This window comes from Salvelinus sp. IW2-2015, linkage group LG19, assembly GCF_002910315.2.
Source record: "Salvelinus sp. IW2-2015 linkage group LG19, ASM291031v2, whole genome shotgun sequence".
NCBI classification, from domain to species: Eukaryota; Metazoa; Chordata; class Actinopteri; order Salmoniformes; family Salmonidae; genus Salvelinus; species Salvelinus sp. IW2-2015.
The window spans coordinates 12,566,246-12,588,827 of NC_036859.1; the positions used below are offsets into that span (position 1 = coordinate 12,566,246).

At 39.7% G+C, this 22,582-nt stretch overlaps 2 pseudogenes; both read left to right on the forward strand.

Annotated features, from left to right (window-relative positions):
- Positions 1–1,482: 1,482 nt before the first annotated feature.
- Positions 1,483–5,110, forward strand: LOC111979688 (5-beta-cholestane-3-alpha,7-alpha-diol 12-alpha-hydroxylase-like; annotated as a pseudogene).
- A 2,550-nt stretch (positions 5,111–7,660) lies between these two features.
- Positions 7,661–13,091, forward strand: LOC111979488 (5-beta-cholestane-3-alpha,7-alpha-diol 12-alpha-hydroxylase-like; annotated as a pseudogene).
- The last annotated feature ends 9,491 nt before the right edge of the window (positions 13,092–22,582 follow it).

A 22,582-nucleotide genomic window follows, 5' to 3' on the forward strand; every position in this document is an offset into this window, starting at 1 on the left:
CACAGCCAAGCTCGTACTGAGAAAATATGCAAACCCACAATTCTGCAAAGCAGGATCTGTTCTGTAATCCCTGAGACAAAAGGTGAAAGCAGACCTTTTTTGTTTGTTGCTGAATTCCTGTTGATTTTAGGAGGAGGAGGGGCAGGGGGTTAGTTGCCGAGAGGCTGGTGTGTTTTGTCAGTGACTCAAGTTACACATCGCTCAGGATGTCTGTGGTTTTCTTTTGAACGTTGTTTGGGAACGAGGTCGGAAGAGAATACAAAGGGAGAGTAAAACAACAACAGATGTAGAGATCTGTAGCCTACACAAGGTTTGAATGTTACAAAAGTCGTAGGTTGAGAAACATGGCTCTGACTTGGTAGTATACAACTAAGACCAGAAGTGACTTTTTCGTAGCAGGTTAGGAGAACTTACGCAGCAGGTTAGAATAATTAACGTAGCAGGTTAGGAGAACTTACACAGCAGGTTAGAATAATTAATGTAGCAGGTTAGGAGAACTTACGCAGCAGGTTAGAATAATTAATGTAGCAGGTTAGGAAAACGTATGCAGCAGGTTAGAATAATTCATGTAGCCGGTTAGGAGAATTAGGTTAAGGTTAGGAGAAGAGTTAGCTAAAATGCTCTCCTAACCTGCTACGAAAAGTCACTTCTAGTCACAATGAAGAAACATAGAAACAACAAAAGTCTATGGATGGTTTAAAGGAGCATGGCCATTATAGTTGTATGCCTCTATCCATAAAATCATCAGATTTAATCAAAGGCTTTAAATAGTTGCAAATAGATGGCATGACCATTTTGGGGTTCTTGTTTTGTTTTTGCACTCATGCCTTGTTAGGGATTCAGGAGGACTTGGGGATATCTTGGGTATGTGCATGTCTTCTTCAATCTTACCTCTCTTCTCAATGATCTTGTTTTGGGGCTGGCTCCACTGCTCTTTATGGTATGATACAGCATAAAGGCCCAAAATGCAACACTATTACAAATCTGAGAGAGGTTCTCTCTACACATGTGATCTATTAAGTTTTTTCTATCTCAAAATCTCTCTGTAGGCTCCTAACTGAAAACAGCTGAAACCTGCATGGTCCTGGCCCTGAGCCGTCTAAATACATATGCTTGAGGCAGAGCTATGTTTAAACAATGCTTTTCCTTGATAATAATATTCTAGACATGTTTCATAGAAACATTGCAAGAACATTCCTGTGTCCTGTTTAGAGGGTTAGGAGAATATTCCATCAACGTCACACCAAACATACAATATAAGATATTAATGTTCTATTAAAGTTTCATGGGAAAGTCCAACATATCTGAGCATTCTGTGCTATTAAATGAAGTGTCAAAAAACAACAACAAAGCTTACATCCTTACTGAGTCTGTAAAAGTTCTTAGTGCTTAGAATACTAATGGTACTCTCACTGTGAAAGGAATGGGGGAGGAGCATGAGTCATGGGTATTGAAAAGACAAAATACACTTCAGCTGAGGGCGCAGATGTGCTCTGAAAGAACGAAGAGGAAAGGAAAATGGGCTTTCTGCTGCCGATCCTTCTGGCTCTGTTAGCCTCTGTCTTGGGGGGACTCTACCTCCTGGGGGCCTTCAGGTGGTGTCGACCAGGGGAACCCCCCCTGGACCGGGGCCCCATCCCCTGGCTGGGCCATGTCCTTGAGTTCCGCAGGGATACAGCAAAGTTCCTGGAGAGGATGAAGAGGAAGCATGGGGATATTTTCACTGTGCAGCTGGGAGGATTCTACTTCACATTCCTTATGGACCCTCGGTCCTTCGGGACGATTGTGAAGGAGGCCCGCACCAAACTGGACTTCAGCAAGTTTGCACAAAAGCTGGTTCAGAAAGTGTTTGGTACCACTCCGACCACAGGTTTCCTCAGATGTCCAGCAACAAGCACCTGATGGGGGATGGTTTAGTGGTCATGACACAGGCTATGATGAGCAACCTACAGAATCTGATGCTGCACAATGTAGGGACAGAGGATAATAACCATATGACCTGGAATGAGGACGGTCTGTTCAGCTACAGCTACAACATTGTCTTCAGGGCAGGTTACCTGGCTCTGTTCGGTATGAGACACCAAAATCCACAGAGAGCATAGAGAAAGCCAGAGAGGTCGACAGAGTGGAGTCCCCGGAGCTCTTCCTTGAGTTCCGTAAGTATGACCAGCTCTTCCCCAATCTGGCCTATGGGGTCCTGCCTCCATGGGAGAAGAGAGAGGCGGGAGAGCTGAAGAGGCTGTTCTGGAACATGCTGTCAGTGCAGAAGGTGAGGACCAAGGAGAACATCAGTGTCTGGGTGCGCGAGCAGCAGCAGGATAGGGAGGAGCACGGTATGGAAGACTTCATGCAGGACAGGTACATGTTTCTTCTCCTTTGGGCCTCACAGGGCAACACAGGCCCTACTGCCTTCTGGCTCCTTCTCTACCTCATGAAGCACCCAGACGCAATGGGGGCCGTGAAGAAGGAGGTGGAGGAGGTGCTGAAGGAGACAGGCCAGGAGGGGAAGCACGAAGGTCCCTTTATCGATCTAACCCGGGACATGCTGCAAAAGACGCCAATCCTGGACAGCGCCGTGGAGAGACACCTCCGCCTCACCACCGCCCCCGTCCTCACCAGGGCCGTGCTCCAGGACATGTCCCTCAAGATGGCCGACGGAAGTGAGTACCGTATCAGAGAAGGAGACAGAGTAGCCCTGTTTCCTTACACTGCCGTCCAGATGGACCCGGAGGTCCACCCGGACCACTCACCTACAAGTATGACCGCTTCCTGACGCAGATGGGGTAAAAAGACTGACTTTTACAAAGGTGGGAAAAAAATTAAATACTACAACATGCCGTGGTGCTGGATCACTATGTGCCCAGGACGCTTCTTCGCCACCAACGAGTTGAAGCAGTTTGTCTTCCTCATGCTCACATACTTTGATTTTGAGCTCAAGAACCCAGATGAAAAGATACCTGATATTGACACCAAGCGCTGGGGCTTTGGGTCCATGCAGCCAACCAGAGACATCCAGTTTAGATACAGACTTAGGTTTTAAAACTGAGTGACTGACAAACCAGCCTTTGACAACGCTTTGAGTGTGAACTTCCATCTCACGAGCTGTTAATCTAATTTTGATTATTATAAACTATCTTGTGCCTAAACAAAAATTTGTCTAGAGTACATAGTACAGCAACAAGTGGCACAGTATTAAAATAACTGCATATAATTGTTTTGTTTATTCAGAGAGGAAAAATGATCTACTTTTTCTGTCTTTGAAAATGTCTGGAATGTTTATGCTTAGACTCAGCTGGAAATATTACATTTTGAATTTGAAATCAGGTACTATATAATATTTTTGAGTGATGAGTCATGAGGAAATGGTTTGCAGATAGTATTAGAAACATGTAGGAGACGTGTAGGAGACGTATTCTACAAGAAACAATATCACTCCCTAAAAACACAATCCTTGGTAGCTTTTCTGAATTCACAGATAAATTGGTCCGCATGGAAAATTTCAGGCATTGAAACCGTAAATGACTTGATAATTGGAAATACATTTATTTCCATGACTACATTAAAAAGCAATTTTAGATTGACCAAGGTAGATATTTTCAAATACATCACAAAATGTATATTTCAAATATTTTGGGCATCAGAGTAATCTTGAGGAAATCCTATTTGAGTCAGAAAAGGATATTCATATGATAGGTAAGCTATATAAAACCTTGCAGAGAGCCTATCCAACTGACAATCTCTGAGAAAAAAATATAAACTATTGGATCCAAGACTTAAAAGGAACTGATATTGGCACACGATGGAGGGAATGTTGGAACATAGCTAATGAAATTACAGTTAATGAAAATGTACGCTTTATTCAGTATAAACTAAAGTATAGAATGCATTATACAGGAGACAAAATTCACGAATTCTACAGCACAATGGCAGAATCATGTCTTAATTATAAAACTAACAATGACTCAATGATCCATGCTTTCTGGGAATGTTATAACGTCCAAAAGTTATAGGAAGTATTACAATGTACATTTACTTTAAATCTGTCTGTCCGCATATTTAAAGACATGGCATATGAGAGTGCAGTGAGATACCCAGTGATGTAAAGTACTTAAATACAAATATTCTAAAGTACTACTGACAACTAAAAGTACTTGTTACATTTTGAATGCTTAGCAGGACAGGAAAATAGTCCAATTCACACACATGAAAATGGTCCAACATCCCTGGTCCTTCCTATTGCCTCTGATCGGGCACATTCACTAAACACACATGCTTCATGTGTGATGTCTGAGTGTTGGAGTGTTCTCCTGGCTATCTGTGAATAAAAAAACAAGAAAATGGTGCCATCTGGTTGGCTTAATATAAGGAATTTGAAATATTTTATATTTTTACTTTTGATACTTTAAGTATATTTGAGCAATTACATTTACTTTTGATACTTAAGTATATTTAAAACAAAATACTTTTAGACTTTTACTCAAGCAGTATTTGTTCCTGGGTAACTTTCACTTTTACTTGAGTCATTTTCTATTAAGMTATCTTTACTTTTACTGAAGTATGACAATTGGGTACTTTTTCCACCCCTGGAGATACCCAATGAGTTGGACAATACTTTTCTTGTCAATCTTCTTGAAAAAATATATACTTAACTGGAAATCAACTAACCTTCCATCCTTAACACAATGGAAATGTCAAATGCTTTCTTATCTAAATGTTGAAAGTGTGTGGGCAATGGAGAGAAACAAAATGGTGCAGTTGGAGGCCATGTTGCCAGAGAGTGATGCTGGGGGGTGAGCTTGTGTGTCAGGGCAGGTGTGATGCGGTTGATAAAATCTTACAACAACAAAAAAAGAAACACACAGATGTTCAAAAGCAATTCCATGTAGGAGATGAATTTACATGTATTTAAAGCTACTGTGTGTACTATATTCTTGCTTTTATGATCTTTTTAGTCTGGTTCAGTCATATTCTGACCCTCAAGGACAGCCTATGATTGTGCCAAAAATGTGTACTATAATAATCATTGCTGTTTTTATAACATTGTAATGTCAAGCATTGAATCTTTGTGTTTTTCCTCCTGTCAAATGTAATAAAATATCCTTATAAAGTATTGGTTGTGGTATAAGTGATATACCCCTTTCATAAACAGACACAAATCCCACTTTTTTTTACCATCCCACCTTTTTTTAAACCTGCGTTTTTGTATATCTGAAAGGGGTAGGGGGTAAGAAAACATGGTATATTAAATCCCACCTCGAGTCCTAGTCATGAAGCCTGCATTTTTAGACCCTGTAACCAAAATACAGGTATCGGGTCTTATTCCAACCTCATAGTGTGGAAATATATATAAAACACAGGGAAATCATGTTTTTAACTGCACTGGGCCTTTAATAAAAATGTTTTGCTTGTCTATGGGCACCCTCATGCATCTGGTTTTCAGGGGAAATAGAAAGAGAGCCTGTGATGCGATTTCCCGCTTTCGAGCATTAACAAGGTGACACTCCATCTTAACTCCTCCTCCACATTTACTGGATCGGTTCAACAGTGCAGAAGAGAACCTCCCCCGACAGTATTTTTTCTCGTCAGGACCAGAAAGAAAGAAACGCCGCTCAGATGTTTCTTTTACACCTGCTATGTTAGGTTAATCGACAGATAACAGGTTTGACGTGTTAAGCTAGACCCACTTAGTTTCCACCACAAAACACCAGAAAATTGTCAAAAAAAGTAGTTACCAACTCACCAGCTTTTACACTACTATTTGACTAAAAAAATATTTCAAGAATAGTTTCACCATGTTAAATAGAGTTCAGTTCATGTAACAGGGTTGAACTTAAAATGAGCGAAAGACGTAAATTATTCACTGATCACATGAAATAAATAATAATATTCCGAAATGACTTAGTCAATACAACAAAATAACTAGGGATTTAAAATAGTGATAATTGTATTTTTTTAAGTTTTGGGGGTTAAGTGGGTCAAAATCTTCCTTGAAGTCACAGAGGATGCACGGAGGGACATGCGGAAATTTGGCACTTTAGCAAGTCCTTATTCATATTAAAAAACAGATTTATTGAATTCTCAATGTGGTCTATATTAAAGGGCACTTCATGTAATATAACAGGCTTTTAAAATTCAATTTCGGTGCACAATTTCTACTTAACACATCAAAGGGACACAAAAGACACTGTTTTCGTGGAACGACCCATATAAAGTATCTTTAGAAAGTATTGACAACCCTTGATTTTTTCCACTTTTTGTTGTATTACAAAGTGGGATTAAAATGGATATAATTGTCTTTTTTTGTCAACAATCTACACAACATACTCTGTAATGTCAAAGTGGAAATGTTTTTTAAAACTTGTTTTTTAACTAATGAGAACATTACAAAAAAATAATTTATAGACTGCAAGAAATCCAAACAGATGTAATATTTGACTAAATAAAATATAATTGTAAAGCCCTAGTTATTTTGTTGCTTTTCCAAAGTCATTTCGGAAGATTATTATTTATTTAATGTGATTAATAAATAAATAAATGATTCAAGCTCTGTCAAGTTGGTTGTTGATCATTGCTAGACAGACATGTTCAAGTCTTGCCATAGATTTTCAAGCAGATATAAGTCAAAACTGTAACTAGGCAACTGAGTTAGGAATGACGCCTGTATCTTTGTATACACCATCCAAAGGCTAATGAATAACTTCACCATACTCACTTTTAATTTTTTACAAATCTATCAATCAGTGCCCTTGTTTGTTAGGCATTGGAAAACGTCTCTGGACTTTGTGGTTAAATCTGTGCTAGAAATTCACTTCTTGATTAAGGGGCCTTACAGATAATTGATTGTTTGGGGTACAGAGATGTGGTAGTCATTCAAAAATCACATACTATACCATATCATCTGTCTGAAATAGGTATTATTGTCAATATAGTTAGTGTATCTCAACTGGGCACAGACGTCAATTCAATGACAATTCAATGCTTTGGTAGAGACTGTCTGTGGTTATTTGGGGTTGAAGCATCCCAAAGATTCAGCAGCTCCCCAAAAGCTAAACTAGTAAGCTAAATAGGACGCTTTGTGGTATGCAATGCTACTGTGCACATAAAAGGGTGATGTATACTCCTACAAATGTCGTAGGCCATCTTGTGGACACAAAGGGCAAATGTTGAAATCAGTCTGAGGTTACTAAAGGTGCTTTCAAATGCACACTCTACATGGACTGCTCAGGGGGGAAAGTAGCTAGAATTACATCATTTGGTGGCTATGTCTAATCCACTCTGAACGACATAAATAGTTACTAGGCCTAACATTGTTGAGAGAAAACAAGAACATACTATATTTTTACTTTCATCACACCCAAAATAGAGATCGGAATGTACTGTGAAGCTACTTTTCTACTTAGCTACTGTTTCTACTTTGGGAGTATAGTCCATCGACGATTCCTCTCCATTGCGCTCTGTTCTGGGCTGTCTTCTCCAGATATGAAACATACAGACTCTAAATGACAAACTATTTTGCACTTCCTGTAATATGCAATTCATTATTTGAAATTTTCTGACCTTTATATGTATTAACATTTGTTTAAACTGGAAACACCAAAGACTGTTCTGTACCGTTTGTGGGTGGTTTCTGGTTATTGTGCAATCGAGTTAGTCATTAACTGCTGACATGAATGTCATAGTTTCATCACGCCATAAAAAAAAACGAATTCTAGCCGGGGCTCAGATTGTCTGTGTGAGAACAAAGAATAAAGGACCATGGGCTTTCTGCTGCTGATCTTTCTGGCTCTGCTAGCCTCTGTCCTGGGGGGCTTCTACCTCCTGGGGGCTGTCAGGCAGCGTCGACCCGGGGAACCCCCCCTGGACCGGGGCCCCATCCCCTGGCTGGGCCATGTCCTTGAGTTCCGCAGGGACACAGCGAAGTTCCTGGAGAGGATGAAGGGGAAGCATGGGGATATTTTCACCGTGCAGCTGGGAGGATTCTACTTCACATTCCTTATGGACCCTCGGTCCTTCGGGACGATTGTGAAGGAGGCCCGCACCAAACTGGACTTCAGCAAGTTTGCACAGCATCTGGTGCAGAAAGTGTTTGGTTACCACTCCGACCACAGGTTTCTCAGATGTCAAGCAACAAGCACCTGATGGGGGACGTTTTAGTGGTCATGACACAGGCTATGATGAGCAACCTACAGAATCTGATGCTGCACAGTGTAGGGACGGGGGATAATACCATATGCCCTGGAATGAGGACGGTCTGTTCAACTACAGCTACAACATTGTCTTCAGGGCAGGTTACCTGGCTCTGTTCGGTAATGAGACACCAAAATCCACAGAGAGCATAGAGAAAGCCAGAGAGGTCGACAGAGTGGAGTCCCAGGAGCTCTTCCTTGAGTTCCGTAAGTATGACCAGCTCTTCCCAATCTGGCCTATGGGGTCTTGCCTCCAGGGGAGAAGAGAGAGGCGGAGAGGCTGAAGAGGCTGTTCTGGAACATGCTGTCAGTGCAGAAGGTGAGGACCAAGGAGAACATCAGTGTCTGGGTGCGCGAGCAGCAGCAGGATAGGGAGGGCACGGTAATGGAAGACTTCATGCAGGACAGGTACATGTTTCTTCTCTTTGGGCCTCACAGGGCAACACAGGCCCTGCTGCCTTCTGGCTGCTCTTCTACCTCATGAAGCACCAGACGCCATGAGGCCGTGCAGGGGGAGTGGAGGGTGCTTAAGGGACAGGCCAGGAGGTGAAGCACGAAGGCCTTTATCAACCTGACCCAGGACATGCTGCAAAAGACGCCCATCCTGGACAGTGCCGTGGAGGAGACACTCCGCCTCACCTCCGCCCCCGTCCTCACCAGGGCCGTGCTCCAGGACATCTCCCTGAAGATGGCAGACGGAAACGAGTACCGCATCAGAGAAGGAGACAGAGTAGCCCTGTTTCCTTACACTGCTGTCCAGATGGATCCGGAAGTCCACCCCGACCCACTCACCTATAAGTATGACCGATTCCTGACAGCAGAGGGGGGCAAAAAGACTGACTTTTACAAAGGTGGGAAAAAAAATTAAATACTACAACATCCGTGGCGTCTGGGATCACTATGTGCCCAGGACGCTTCTTCGCCACCAACGAGTTGAAGCAGTTTGTCTTCCTCATGCTCACATACTTTGATTTTGAGCTCAAGGACCCAGATGAAAAGATACCTGATATTGACACCAAGCGCTGGGGCTTTGGGTCCATGCATCCAACCAGAGACATCCAGTTTAGATACAGACTCAGGTTTTAAAAATGTTTGACTGACACAAACCAGCCTTTGACAACATTTTGACAACTGTTAATCTGATGATGATTATTATAAACTATGTGCCTAAACATTAATTTATCTAGAGTARATAGGACAGTAAAATGTGTTACAGTATTACAATAACTGGATATAATTGCTGTGTTAATTTAGATGAAAAATAATTGACCTGTTCTCTCTTTGAAAATGACTGGAAGGAATATTTTTGTTTATGCTTAGAGTCAACTGGAAAGCATATAGCATTGAAAGCTGACATGGACAGAAAATAATCTGTCCTGTAAAGCCGGTGAGTAATAGGAAAGGGTTAGAGATAATCTTAGAAATGCACACATGTTATCTGTAAGTGAACTACAAAAAATGTAAAATACTTAGGATGCTTAATAAGTGACAAAAAATATATAAAGTTAACTTTATCCCATTACTCAACATTATGAAATCAGACCTCATTAAATGGAACAATCTTATCATACAGTACATCTAACAAGTACACTCTTAGAGAAAAATGTTTCAAATGGGTGCTTCGGCTGTCCCCATAGGAGAACTCTTTTTGGTTCCAGGTAGAACCCTTAGGGTTCAATTTAGAACCATCTGTGGAAAGGGTTCTACGTTGAACCCAAAAGGGTTTTACCTGGAACCAAACAGGGTTCTTCAAACGGTTCTCCTATGGGGACAGCCGAAGTACCCTTTTAGGTTCTAGATAGCACCTTTTTTTCTAAGAGTGTAGAATACACCTCTTCAGAATGGCATGGCTCCCAAAGTTGTAGTACGTATTCTAGGTAATACCAATCACCCAGAAAGTATACTCGGTCACAACAGACTTTATATGGGCAAATAAAACTCATAGATTATAAACAAAAGTCTTCCTTGAGGGTGGTTTTAACCTCCCAGACTTGGAATTGTATCAATTCGCTGAGGCTTTTACTTGCCGTATATAGTTAAATGCGCTAAAGAGGAAGATGCGCCTGCTCATCCCCAGAATATTTTCATGTATCTATTTTCAAAGGACAAAMCTAAGAACATTAACCTCTTCATAGTTAAGAAAAAAAAACAACATGGAAGAAAATGTAGCGTATTCTACAAGAAACAATATCACTCCCTAAAAACACAACCCTATAGAACAATCCTTGGATAGCTTTTCAGAATTCACCAATAAATTGGTCCACATGGAAAAACTAAAGGCATAGCAACCGTAAATGACTTGGTTATAGGAAATACATGTATTTCCATGACAGCATTAAAAAGCAATTTTGGTACATGAACATGTAACTTAAAAGTTTTATATCACGAAATTTCAATTTGAAATCTTTTTTTACATCAGAGTAATCTTGAGGGAATCCTATTTGAGTCAGAAAAGGATATTCACATAATAGGTAAGCTATATAAAACCTTGCAGAGAGCCTATCCAACTGACAATCTCTTAGAAGAAAATAGAAACTATTGGAACCAAGACTTAAAAGGAACTAATATTGGCACAAGATGGAGGGAATGTTGGAACATAGCTAATGAAATTACAGTAAATGAAAATGTACACTCAATCCAGTATTAACTAATGTGTGCAATTCATTATACAAGAGACACATTTTACAAATTCAACAGCAAAGTGGCGTGTCGACGGCAAGAAACAAAATAGTGCAGTTGGAGGCCATGATGCCGGAGAGTGATGCTGGGGGTGTGAGCATGTTGGTCTGGGCAGGTGTGATGTAGTTGATGTTTGTATTGTTTCAAAACATTTTATAAAATCTTACCAAAAAAAAAAGAAAGGCACAGGTGTTCAAAACCAACTCCATGTAGGGGATGAGATGACATTTATTTAAAGCTACTGCTGTGTGCTGTATTGTTCCTTTTATTCTCTTTTTAGGCTGGTTCACTTGGGAAGTTATTCATTACACTTTCTATAGTGTATAAATACACCCAGTCACTACAAAGACACAGGCGTCCTTCCTAACTCAGTTGCCGGAGAGGAAGGAAACCGCTCAAGGATTTCACCATGAGGCCAATGGTGACTTTAAAACAGTTAGACTTTAATGGCTGTGATAGGAGAAAACTGAACATGGATCAACAACATTGTAGTTACTCCACCATACTAAACTAATTGACGTTGTGAAAAGAAGGAAGCCTGTACAGAATACTTGTTTTCAACAAGGCTCTAAAGTAATACTGCAAAAAATGTGGCAAAGCAATTAACTTTTGTCCTGAATACAAAATGTTATGTTTGGAGCAAAGCCAATTCAACACATCACTGAGTACCACTCTCCATATTTTCAAGCATAGTGGTGGCTGCATCATGTTATGGCTATGCTTGTAATCGTTAAGGACTGGGGAGTTTTTCAGCATAATAAATAAACAGAATGGAGCTAAGCACAGGCAATGTCCTCGAGGAAAATATGGTTAACTCTGCTTTCCACCAGACACTGGGAGATTAATTCACCTTTCAGCAGGACAATAACCTAAACCACAAGGCCAAATCTACACTGGAGTTGCTTACCAAGAAGAAAGTGAATGTTCCTGAGTGGCTGGGTTACAGTTTTGACTTAAATCTAATTGAAAATATATGGCAAGACCTCAAAATGGTTGTCTAGCAATGATCAATAACAAATCTGACAGAGCTTGAAGAATTTTGAAAATAATAATGGGAAAATGTTGCTCAATCCAGGTGTAGAAAGCTCTTAGAGACTTACCAAGAAAGACTCACAGCTCTAATCGCTGCCAAAGGTGCTTATACAAAGTATTGACCCAGGGGTGTGAATACTTATATAAATGAGATATTTCAGTATTTCATTTTCAATAAATTAGCAAACATTTCTAAAATCATAGTTTCACTTTGTGATAATGTGGTATAGTGTGTAGATGGGGGAGAAAAATACATAATTAATATATTTTTAATTCAGGCTGTTACACAACAAAATATGGAATAAGTCATGGGGTATGGATACTTTCTGAAGGCACCGTATGTCCTAGACCACAGTGTGGACACAAAAGGCAGATGTCTGACGTTACTAAAGTTTTCCCAAATCCACACTCTACATGGACTACTCAGAAAAAGTAGCTAGAATTATATCATGTGGGGGCATTCAGTTTAATCCACCCTGAACCACATAAACAGCTACTAGGCCTATTCAGTGAGACTTGTACCCATTTGTGCCCTTAAAGAGAGACTGCCTTTAAAAAGCAATGAATCCTTTTGAAAAATGTCTACGTGGCATCCATATGAGTCAGAAGCAGTTATTATAGTGTCAAAATTTACTACAAAGTGTAAATAGGATACTTTTGGTCATAAAGTCAGTCTCGTCTAAAATGGAATTTGGAACATCCTGTGCGTCACAACGGGTAAATGACGGTTGAGTTTTGATTTGCCCACTAACATGCGGTGAACAGCTGCGGTGATTGCTCTCTATCCAATAGCATAGACAGTGAGTCAGACCTGCCCAGCAGCTACGACTTTGTTTACATAAGATTACACGTTGTGCATTTTTTTAACTTGAGAAATAGATTAGTTACATGTAAAATTGCTCAACTAAAACATCCTCGGCAAAAATTTACAAATTAAATTGTCAACCCTACTCATGCTCCCCCCCTCCGGCGCTCGAAGTCGCCGTTCTACTAACCATCAGCCCTGGCAACTATTATTACGCACACCTGCTCCCAATCATTAAGCACACCTGGTCATCATTTACACTGTGATTACTCCCGCTTTATTTATCCCTCAGTTGACATCAGTCATTAGGTAATATTGTTTTCTCTCTTTCTTTACGCTGCTCATGTTTGCTCGTCAAAATTGTTTCTTTATTAAACTCACCTACTGCATCCTGACTCCCAGTGTATATTTGACATAAATACAGATTTCTTGAGTTATCTTAGATTCATTCTGGGGATTTTGAGGAAGTGAAATAGGCTCCGCATCTACAGTTTCTCATGGGGGACAAACATCATTAACCAAACATGGAATCGGTCAGGAAACACACCTCGAAGACTGAAATCTTACTTTTCTGGTCCCACGCCGATTGGCACTTGTGTTTTTCTGAGCAACAGAAAAACACAAGTGCCAATCGGCGTGTTCAGTGGCTCTATAAGAGCAAAGGCAAATTGGAGATTTGTCTCTACAACACCTGTATGTAAAACTGAAACACTCAATTTAGTATGATAGGTTACGTTTAATATAGTATATATTAATTTGTGGATGTTCATCATACATTTCATATGATATGTTACGAATTACAATTGATATTATATGTTAAGAATTTGCAAAACATATTATATGTTACAAATCATGAAAACGTATTATGTGTTACGAATTTTGAAAATGTATGACATGTTATGAATTCTAGCTAGGTGGCTAATGTTAGCTAGCTGGCTAACGTTATCTAGGCTAGGGGTTAGGGTTAAGTTTAGYAGTTAGGTTTAAGTTTCGGGTTAGGGTTAACTAAAAGGGTTAAGGTTAGGGGAAGGGTTAGCTAACATGCTAAGTAGTTGCAAAGTAGCTAAAAAGTAGTAAATAGTTGAAAGTTGCTTATTAGCGCAAATACTAAAGTTGTCTGTGATGAGATTCAAACTCGCAACCTTTGGGTTGCTAGATGTTCTCATTCTACGCCAACCCATCCACTCCGACCAACCTCCCTACTTACGTGTTTGCCTTAAGTAACAATCTGTCTTCTTTAACCGTACCAAACGTAACATATCATACTAATTTGAGTGTCTTGGATTTTACACTTCCTATGTTACCTCTAGTCTATGGGACCAGGCTGTGAATCAACGTGTAAAACTGATTGGATTTGCAAAAAGTCAACAACATAAGGGCGTTTGTTCTTTTTTTTCACAACTTTTTACCTAAATCCAATGACATGGTGAATTGTTTTGTTGATTTCACGTTGAATTCACGTTAGTTGACAACTCAACCAAATGTAAATCGAAACTTGATGTTGAAATGACTTCTGTGCTCAGCGGCCAAGCTATGTGATTAAATCTGAACTTTCAAGTTCATATCATACTCCACATCATACATAGAGAACTTGTGAACGGCAACCAAAAGTATATGGGTCTCTGACTCACAGTCTGATACATCAACAAATTATTTGTAGAATAGGAATATTTTTGGTTGAGAAGGTGGCATGGTACAGTGGGGAGAACAAGTATTTGATACACTACCGATTTTGCAGGTTTTCCTACTTACAAAGCATGTAGAGGTCTGTCATTTTTATCATAGGTACACTTCAACTGTGAGAGACGGAATCTAAAACAAAAATCCAGAAAATCACATTGTATGATTTTTAAGTAATTAATTTGCATTTTATTGCATGACATAAGTATTTGATCACCTACCAACCAGTAAGAATTCCGGGCTCTCACAGACCTGTTAGTTTTCTTTAAGAAGCCCTCCTGTTCTCCACTCATTACCTGTATTAACTGCACCTGTTTGAACTGTTACCTGTATAAAAGACACCGTCCACACATCAATCAAACAGACTCAACCTCTCCACAATGGCCAAGACCAGAGAGCTGTGTAAGGACATCAGGGATAAATTTGTAGACCTGTACAAGGGCTGGGAGGGCTACAGGACAATAGCCAAGCAGCTTGGTGAGAAGGCAACAACTGTTGGCACAATTATTAGAAAATGGAAGAAGTTCAAGGATGACGGTCAAGTCACCATCTCGTCTGGGGCTTCCATGCAAAGATCTCACCTCGTGGGGCAAATCAATGAATCATGAGGAATGTGAGGGAATCAGCCCAAGAACACACGGCAGGACCTGGTTCAATGACCTGAAGAGAGCTGGGGACCACAGTCCTCAAAGAAAACCATTAGTAACACACTACGCCGTCATGGATTAAAATCCTGCAGCGCACGCAAGGTCCCCCTGCTCAAGCCAGTGCATGTCCAGGCCCGTCTGAAGTTTGCCAATGACCATCTGGGATGATCCAGAGGAGGAATGGAAGAAGGTCATGTGGTCTGATGAGACAAAAATAGAGCTTTTTGCTCTAAACTCCACTCGCCGTGTTGGAGGAATAGAAGGATGAGTACAACCCCAAAACACCATTCCCAACCGTGAAGCAGAGGTGGAAACATCATTCTTTGGGGATGCTTTTCTCAAAGGGACAGGACGACTGCACCGTATTGGAGGGAGGATGGATGGGGCCATGTATCGCGAGATCTTGACCAACAACCTCCTTCCCTCAGTAAGAGCATTGAAGATGGGTCGTGGCTGGGTCTTCCAGCATGACAACGACCCGAAATACACAGCCAGGGCAACTAAGGAGTAAGAAGCATCTCAAGGTCCTGGAGGGGCCTAGCCAGTCTCCAGACCTGAACCCAATAGAAAATCTTTGGAGGGAGCCGAAAGTCCGTATTGCCCAGCGACAGCCCCGAAACCTGAAGGATCTGGAAGAAGGTCTGTATGGAGGAGTGGGACAAATTCCCTGTGCTCAGTGTGTTGCAAACCTGGTCAAGAACTACAGGAAACGTATGATCTCTGTAATTGCAAACAAAGGTTTCTGTACCAAATATTCAGTTCTGCTTTTCTGATGTATCAAATACTTATGTCATGCAATAAAATGCAAATTAATTACTTAAAAATCATACAATGTGATTTTCTGGATTTTTGTTTTAGATTCCTTCTCTCACAGTTGAAGTGTACCTATGATAAAAATTACAGACCTCTACATGCTTTGTAAGTAGGAAAACCTGRAAAATTGTCAGTGTATCAAATACTTGTTCTCCCCACTGTATATCCTTGCTTTAGTTCAACATTATGGCCTATCATTCAAGGCTCAAATTCATATTTGTATTCGGTGAATATTACCTCATAAATAGCTACAATGAAATTAAATGTCTTAAAATTACTTGCACACACTATTTGGCTATACCCAATGAAGAGGTTACATTCTCAATTGTATATTGAGAATCATTTGTGATTTATCATTATGGTCTTTGTATTAATTTAATTAATTAATTGTATTTTTTTCTTATATGGGATTTCCTGTGATACATCATTTGGGGAAAGAAATACAAAAATAGCCCACAACTGGCCAGTAATAATGTTAGACTGAGCAGTCACCTTGCATTAGGCTTCTTCTTAATGTTGGGCTGCCCAAGATGGCAGGGAAATATACAACACTTCAGCTGTAGCACTTCAGCTTCCAGCTTCCAATGCTGCCTGCATTGTGTTCAACAATATGGGCCATGGTTACTGAAAACAGCACATGCAGTGTGATTGTGCTGTGATGCCTGGGGCAAGATTATCATCTGTTCCAACGTGGAATATTTACTCCCATTTTTCCATTGGTACCTTACAACTGAGCACTGGCAACTAGGCCAGGTACTGTAGAAGACCTGTTTACAACAGTGAACAGCTTGAATTTGATTTACACTTGCAATAATAATAATTAACAGCATAACAATCTTGGATGCATATTGTGCCATTTGAAAGACACACTGTCATTTATTCCAGTTTTGATGACCTTTGTTCTCGATTAATCCACACTCTGACATTTTCTAATCTTTTTGACAGCCCTGCCTTAACCATAAGAGAAAAAGGTTCTGTTGGTTGGTACTTTTTCTTGGATAGGGCATACATTTCATACATTTGATTTTAATGGATTGTCTTATGGCCAAACATTTATGTATCTTAAGTATGAAATGCATACATTGTTCATTCTAGAAACTGTAGAAACTATACCTTGGAGAGAGAGGTGAAAATACCACAGTATTAATTTGAATACAATTGAAATAGAACCTCCTCATTTGCATATGACAGGCGACTATTCACCTTTTACGTTTCTCCACATTAATACGTAAAGGTTGTCTATTTTACTGTACATATTTAGAGAAAACTGTAGAGGATATTCTTTCCGTCTGAGTTGCTTCTGTGAGACACACACATACACACGCTGTTAGTTAAGTCACAAGGCTCTGTACTCGAGGTTCAGAGTAGCATCAGTAAAACCTTTCTGGGTGAATGAATGGCTGTGACAGAAAAGAAGTCATCCTGGATGAAATAAACAAATAGTAGAGCTACAGTAGTAGAGCTAGAGCACCAGTCATGAAGGCGACTGACTGACCAAGCCAGGGAACAATGGGGCCATTGGCAGYAGTCCTGAGTGTCCTGCCTGTACTTGGTGGTGAGGAGTTTTGAAGAAAAATGAGCCATTGTCTCTCTGTCATCCTGCTTCCGAGCCTCGGGGAAGCTAAGCAACGTCTCTGGAAGCCATCCCAGAATGCTCCACTGTGAAGAATACTAGTCTGGTCAAATCTAGCCGGCCCCATGGAGAGGTAGGTGCTTTTTTCCATTATCCATTTGCGATGCTCTTGTTTTACCTCAGGGGGCTCTTGTGATGTATTTCTTTTAATGTAATGCTATGTACTGTAGTTAGATATGAGTCCACTAAAGCGTATGGGAGGAGAATCAATCTCCTTGTGGAGAATCGTTTTGTATTGTCCCATCAGTCTATCATTGCATGTAGTACTTGTATGGCAATGTACATTATAATAATCATAGTCAAACTTTCTTGGCTGGTAGTGTGCAAAATAATAATATTTTTTACTTTGTTTTATTTCTTTTATTACAGAATATTTTATATATTTCTTTTATCATTATAGATATTTTATGTGATATGAAAATTATTGAATATATATTGAAATATATGAAAAATACAATATTATTTACTCTCCAGGCTGTTATTCCAGAAAAGGCACCAGGATGATAAGGCAGCCACCCTCTACATGAAAAAACATGTGAATAACATGGAAAAACATGTTATTTCCAACAAAACCTTCTTGGGTTTTCATAGACCAGACCAGGTCACTTACATTATTAAAGGGTGCCTTGGGTCATCAGCCAGTTAAATGGTACCTCAGGTTATCCTCCAGTTACCTGTTGGCACAATTCAAAAGTACATGCTGTATATTAGCAAAGCAACAAGGTCATTGACCTTACACTCTGGGTCATTGACCTGACACTGAAGCACACTTGAAATGTGTGCTTCAGACAGAAAGTTCCCAAAAATGTTATCTTCTCTGAAAACACATTACTATTAAAATATATTTCAGCCGGACATTGCTGCTATACAGTATTAGGGCATTTCAGTATTATTATGCACATGTTCAATGACTTCATTGGTAGTCTGTATGTAATCAACATTCTCAGTATGGCAAACCTCTAGACATGTGCTGTGTGTTGATAAAGTAATAGTTACTCAATGGCAATAAAACCTATTGAGATTCATATATATTATTCTGCATGTCACTTGGCCTTCCTTGCTCATAGTATTGCATGCAGTGTCCTACTGTACAGCTGAATATGCTCAGTGTAGGCTCACCTCAGGCCAACCACCTGATGCTTCCTGTGAGTCTGAACCAACAAGTCAGAAAATACTGATCCCTTATTTTAAGAATGATTATGCATAGAATAAACAATATCTTCTATATTCTCAGTGTACAAATGGGAAAATAATTGGGCTTTTGCTATGCAGGAACAAACCCACTGTTGCACAAACTAGTTGAATCAAACATTTTTCAACATCCTTTGTCAAAGTATTGACGTGGAATCTATGTTGAAAATACATTGGATTTGAAAAAAGTAATCAACGTAAATTATTGTTTTTTCCGGGTGAAACTTCAACCACAGGATTCTGTCACCATAGTAACCAACTTTCAATGAAGATGCACGTCTGCATCTCAACCAAAAATCTAAGTTAAAGAATAGGACTGAATCAAATCAAACCTTATTTAAAGTGCATTTAAAGTTTGATTTGATGTTGTCCTATTCTTTAACTTAGACTTTTGGTTGAGATGGAGACGTTATTCCAACCTATCAATTATTAATTTGTAGACAAACTGGAATTAAAGCCAGACTAAGTCAGTGGCACAGATGGAACGATCAAAGCAGTAGACACATTTCCTTGCATTGACAACCAAACACAATTCAATATCACTTTTGAAATACAATAAATAGCCTATTGTCGACAAGTTAACAGATTATATGTTGGACACGTCACCAACTCAACCAGAAATAAAAGTTGAAGAATGGAGTTAAGCCAGTGGCTCAGATGGAACTATCCAAGCAGTAGATACATCTCCTTTAAATGTTGATATTTTGTTGCATTGATGTACAGTGAGGGAAAAAAGTATTTGATCCCCTGCTGATTTGTTACGTTTGCCCACTGACAAAGATATTATCAGTCTATAATTTTAATGGTAGGTTTATTTGAACAGTGAGAGACAGAATAACAACAAAAATATCCAGAAAAATGCATGTCAAAAATGTTATAAATTGATTTGCATTTTAATGAGGGAAATAAGTATTTGACCCTTTCTCAATCAAAAAGATTTCTGGCTCCCAGGTGTCTTTTCATACAGGTAACTGAACGGAGATTAGGAGCACACTCTTAAAGGGAGTGCTCCTAATCTCAGTTTTCTTACCTGTATATAAAAGATACCTGTCCACAGAAGCAATCAATCAATCAGATTCCAAACTCTCCACCATGGCCAAGACAAAGAGCTCTCCAAGGATGTCAGGGACAAGATTGTAGACCTACACAAGGCTGGAATGGGCTACAAGACCATCGCCAAGCAGCTTGGTGAGAAGGTGACAACAGTTTCTGTGATTATTCGCAAATGGAAGAAACACAAAAGACCTGTCAATCTCCCTCAGCCTGGGCTCCATGCAAGATCTCACCTCGTGAAGTTGCAATGATCATGAGAACGGTGAGGAATCAGCCCAGAACTACACAGGAGGATCTTGTCAATGATCTCAAGGCAGCTGGGACCATAGTCATCAAGAAAACAATTTGGTAACACACTATTGCCGTGAAGGACTGAAATCCTGCAGCGCCCGCAAGGTCCCCCTGCTAACAAAGAGCACATATACATGCCCGTCTGAAGTTTGCCAATGAACATCTGAATGATTCAGAGAGACAACTGGGTGAACGTGTTGTGGTCAGATGAGACCAAATGAGTTTCTTTGGCATCAACCCAACTTGCCGTGTTTGGAGGAGGAGGAATGCTGCCTAGGACCCCAAGAAACCATCCCCACCGTCAAACATGGAGGTGGAAACATTATGCTTTGGGGTGTTTTTCTGCAAAGGGACAGGACAACTTCACCGCATCAAAGGGACGATGGACGGGGCCATGTACCGTCAAAACTTGGGTGAAAACCTCCTTCCCTCAGCCAGGGTATTGAAAATGGGTCGTGGATGGTATTCCAGCATGACAATGACCCAAAACACACGCCAAGGCAACAAAGGAGTGGCTCAAGAAGAAGCACATTAAGGTCCTGGAGTGGCCTAGCCAGTATCCAGACCTTTAATCCCATAGAAAATCTGTGGAGGGAGCGAAGGTTCGAGTTGCCAAACGTCAGCCTCAAAACCTTAATGACTTGAAGAAGATCTGCAAAGAGGAGTGGGACAAAATCCCTCCTGAGATGTGTGCAAACCTGGTGGCCAACTACAAGAAACGTCTGACCTCTGTGATTGCCAACAAGGGTTTGCCACCAAGTACTAAGTCATGTTTTGCAGAGGGGTCAAATACTATTCCCTCATTAAAATGCAAATCAATTCATAACATTTTTGACATGCGTTTTTCTGGATTTTTTGTTGATATTCTGTCTCTCACTGTTCAAATAAACCTACCATTAAAATTATAGACTGATCATTTCTTTGTCAGTGGGCAAACGTACAAAATCAGCAGGGGATCAAATACTTTTTTCCCTCACTGTATCTACTGCTTGGATAGTTCCATCTGAGCCACTGGCTTAACTCCATTCTTCAACTTTTATTTCTGGTTGATTGGTGACGTGTCCAACATATAATCTGTTAACTTGTCGACAATAGGCTATTTATTGTATTTCAAAAGTGATATTGAATTGTGTTTGGTTGTCAATGCAAGGAAATGTGTCTACTGCTTTGATCGTTCCATCTGTGCCACTGACTTAGTCTGGCTTTAATTCCAGTTTGTCTACAAATTAATAATTGATAGGTTGGAATAACGTCTCCATCTCAACCAAAAGTCTAAGTTAAAAATAGGACAACATCAAATCAAACTTTAAATGCACTTTAAATAAGGTTTGATTTGATTCAGTCCTATTCTTTAACTTAGATTTTGGTTGAGATGCAGACGTGCATCTTCATTGAAAGTTGGTTACTATGGTGACAGAATCCTGTGGTTGAAGTTCACCCGCGAAAAAACAATAATTTACGTTGATTACTTTTTTCAAATCCAATGTATTTTCAACATAGATTCCACGTCAATACTTTGACAAAGGATGTTGAAAAATGTTTGATTCAACTAGTTGTGCAACAGTGGGTTTGTTCCTGCATAGCAAAAGCCAATTATTTTCCCATTTGTACACTGAGAATATAGAAGATATTGTTTATTCTATGCATAATCATTCTTAAAATAAGGGATCAGTATTTTCTGACTTGTTGGTTCAGACTCACAGGAAGCATCAGGTGGTTGGCCTGAGGTGAGCCTACACTGAGCATATTCAGCTGTACAGTAGGACACTGCATGCAATACTATGAGCAAGGAAGCCAAGTGACATGCAGAATAATATATATGAATCTCAATAGGTTTTATTGCCATTGAGTAACTATTACTTTATCAACACACAGCACATGTCTAGAGGTTTGCCATACTGAGAATGTTGATTACATACAGACTACCAATGAAGTCATTGAACATGTGCATAATAATACTGAAATGCCCTAATACTGTATAGCAGCAATGTCCGGCTGAAATATATTTTAATAGTAATGTGTTTTCAGAGAAGATAACATTTTTGGGAACTTTCTGTCTGAAGCACACATTTCAAGTGTGCTTCAGTGTCAGGTCAATGACCCAGAGTGTAAGGTCAATGACCTTGTTGCTTGCTAATATACAGCATGTACTTTGAATTGTGCCAACAGGTAACTGGAGGATAACCTGAGGTACCATTTAACTGGCTGATGACCCAAGGCACCCTTTAATAATGTAAGTGACCTGGTCTGGTCTATGAAAACCCAAGAAGGTTTTGTTGGAAATAACATGTTTTTCCATGTATATCACATGTTTTCATGTAGAGGGTGGCTGCCTTATCATCCTGGTGCTTTTTCTGGAATAACAGCCTGGAGAGTAAATAATATTGTATTTTTCATATATTTCAATATATATTCAATAATTTTCATATCACATAAAATATCTATAATGATAAAAGAAATATATAAAATATTCTGTAATAAAAGAAATAAAACAAAGTAAAAAATATTATTATTTTGCACACTACCAGCCAAGAAAAGTTTTGACTATGATTATTATAATGTACATTGCCAT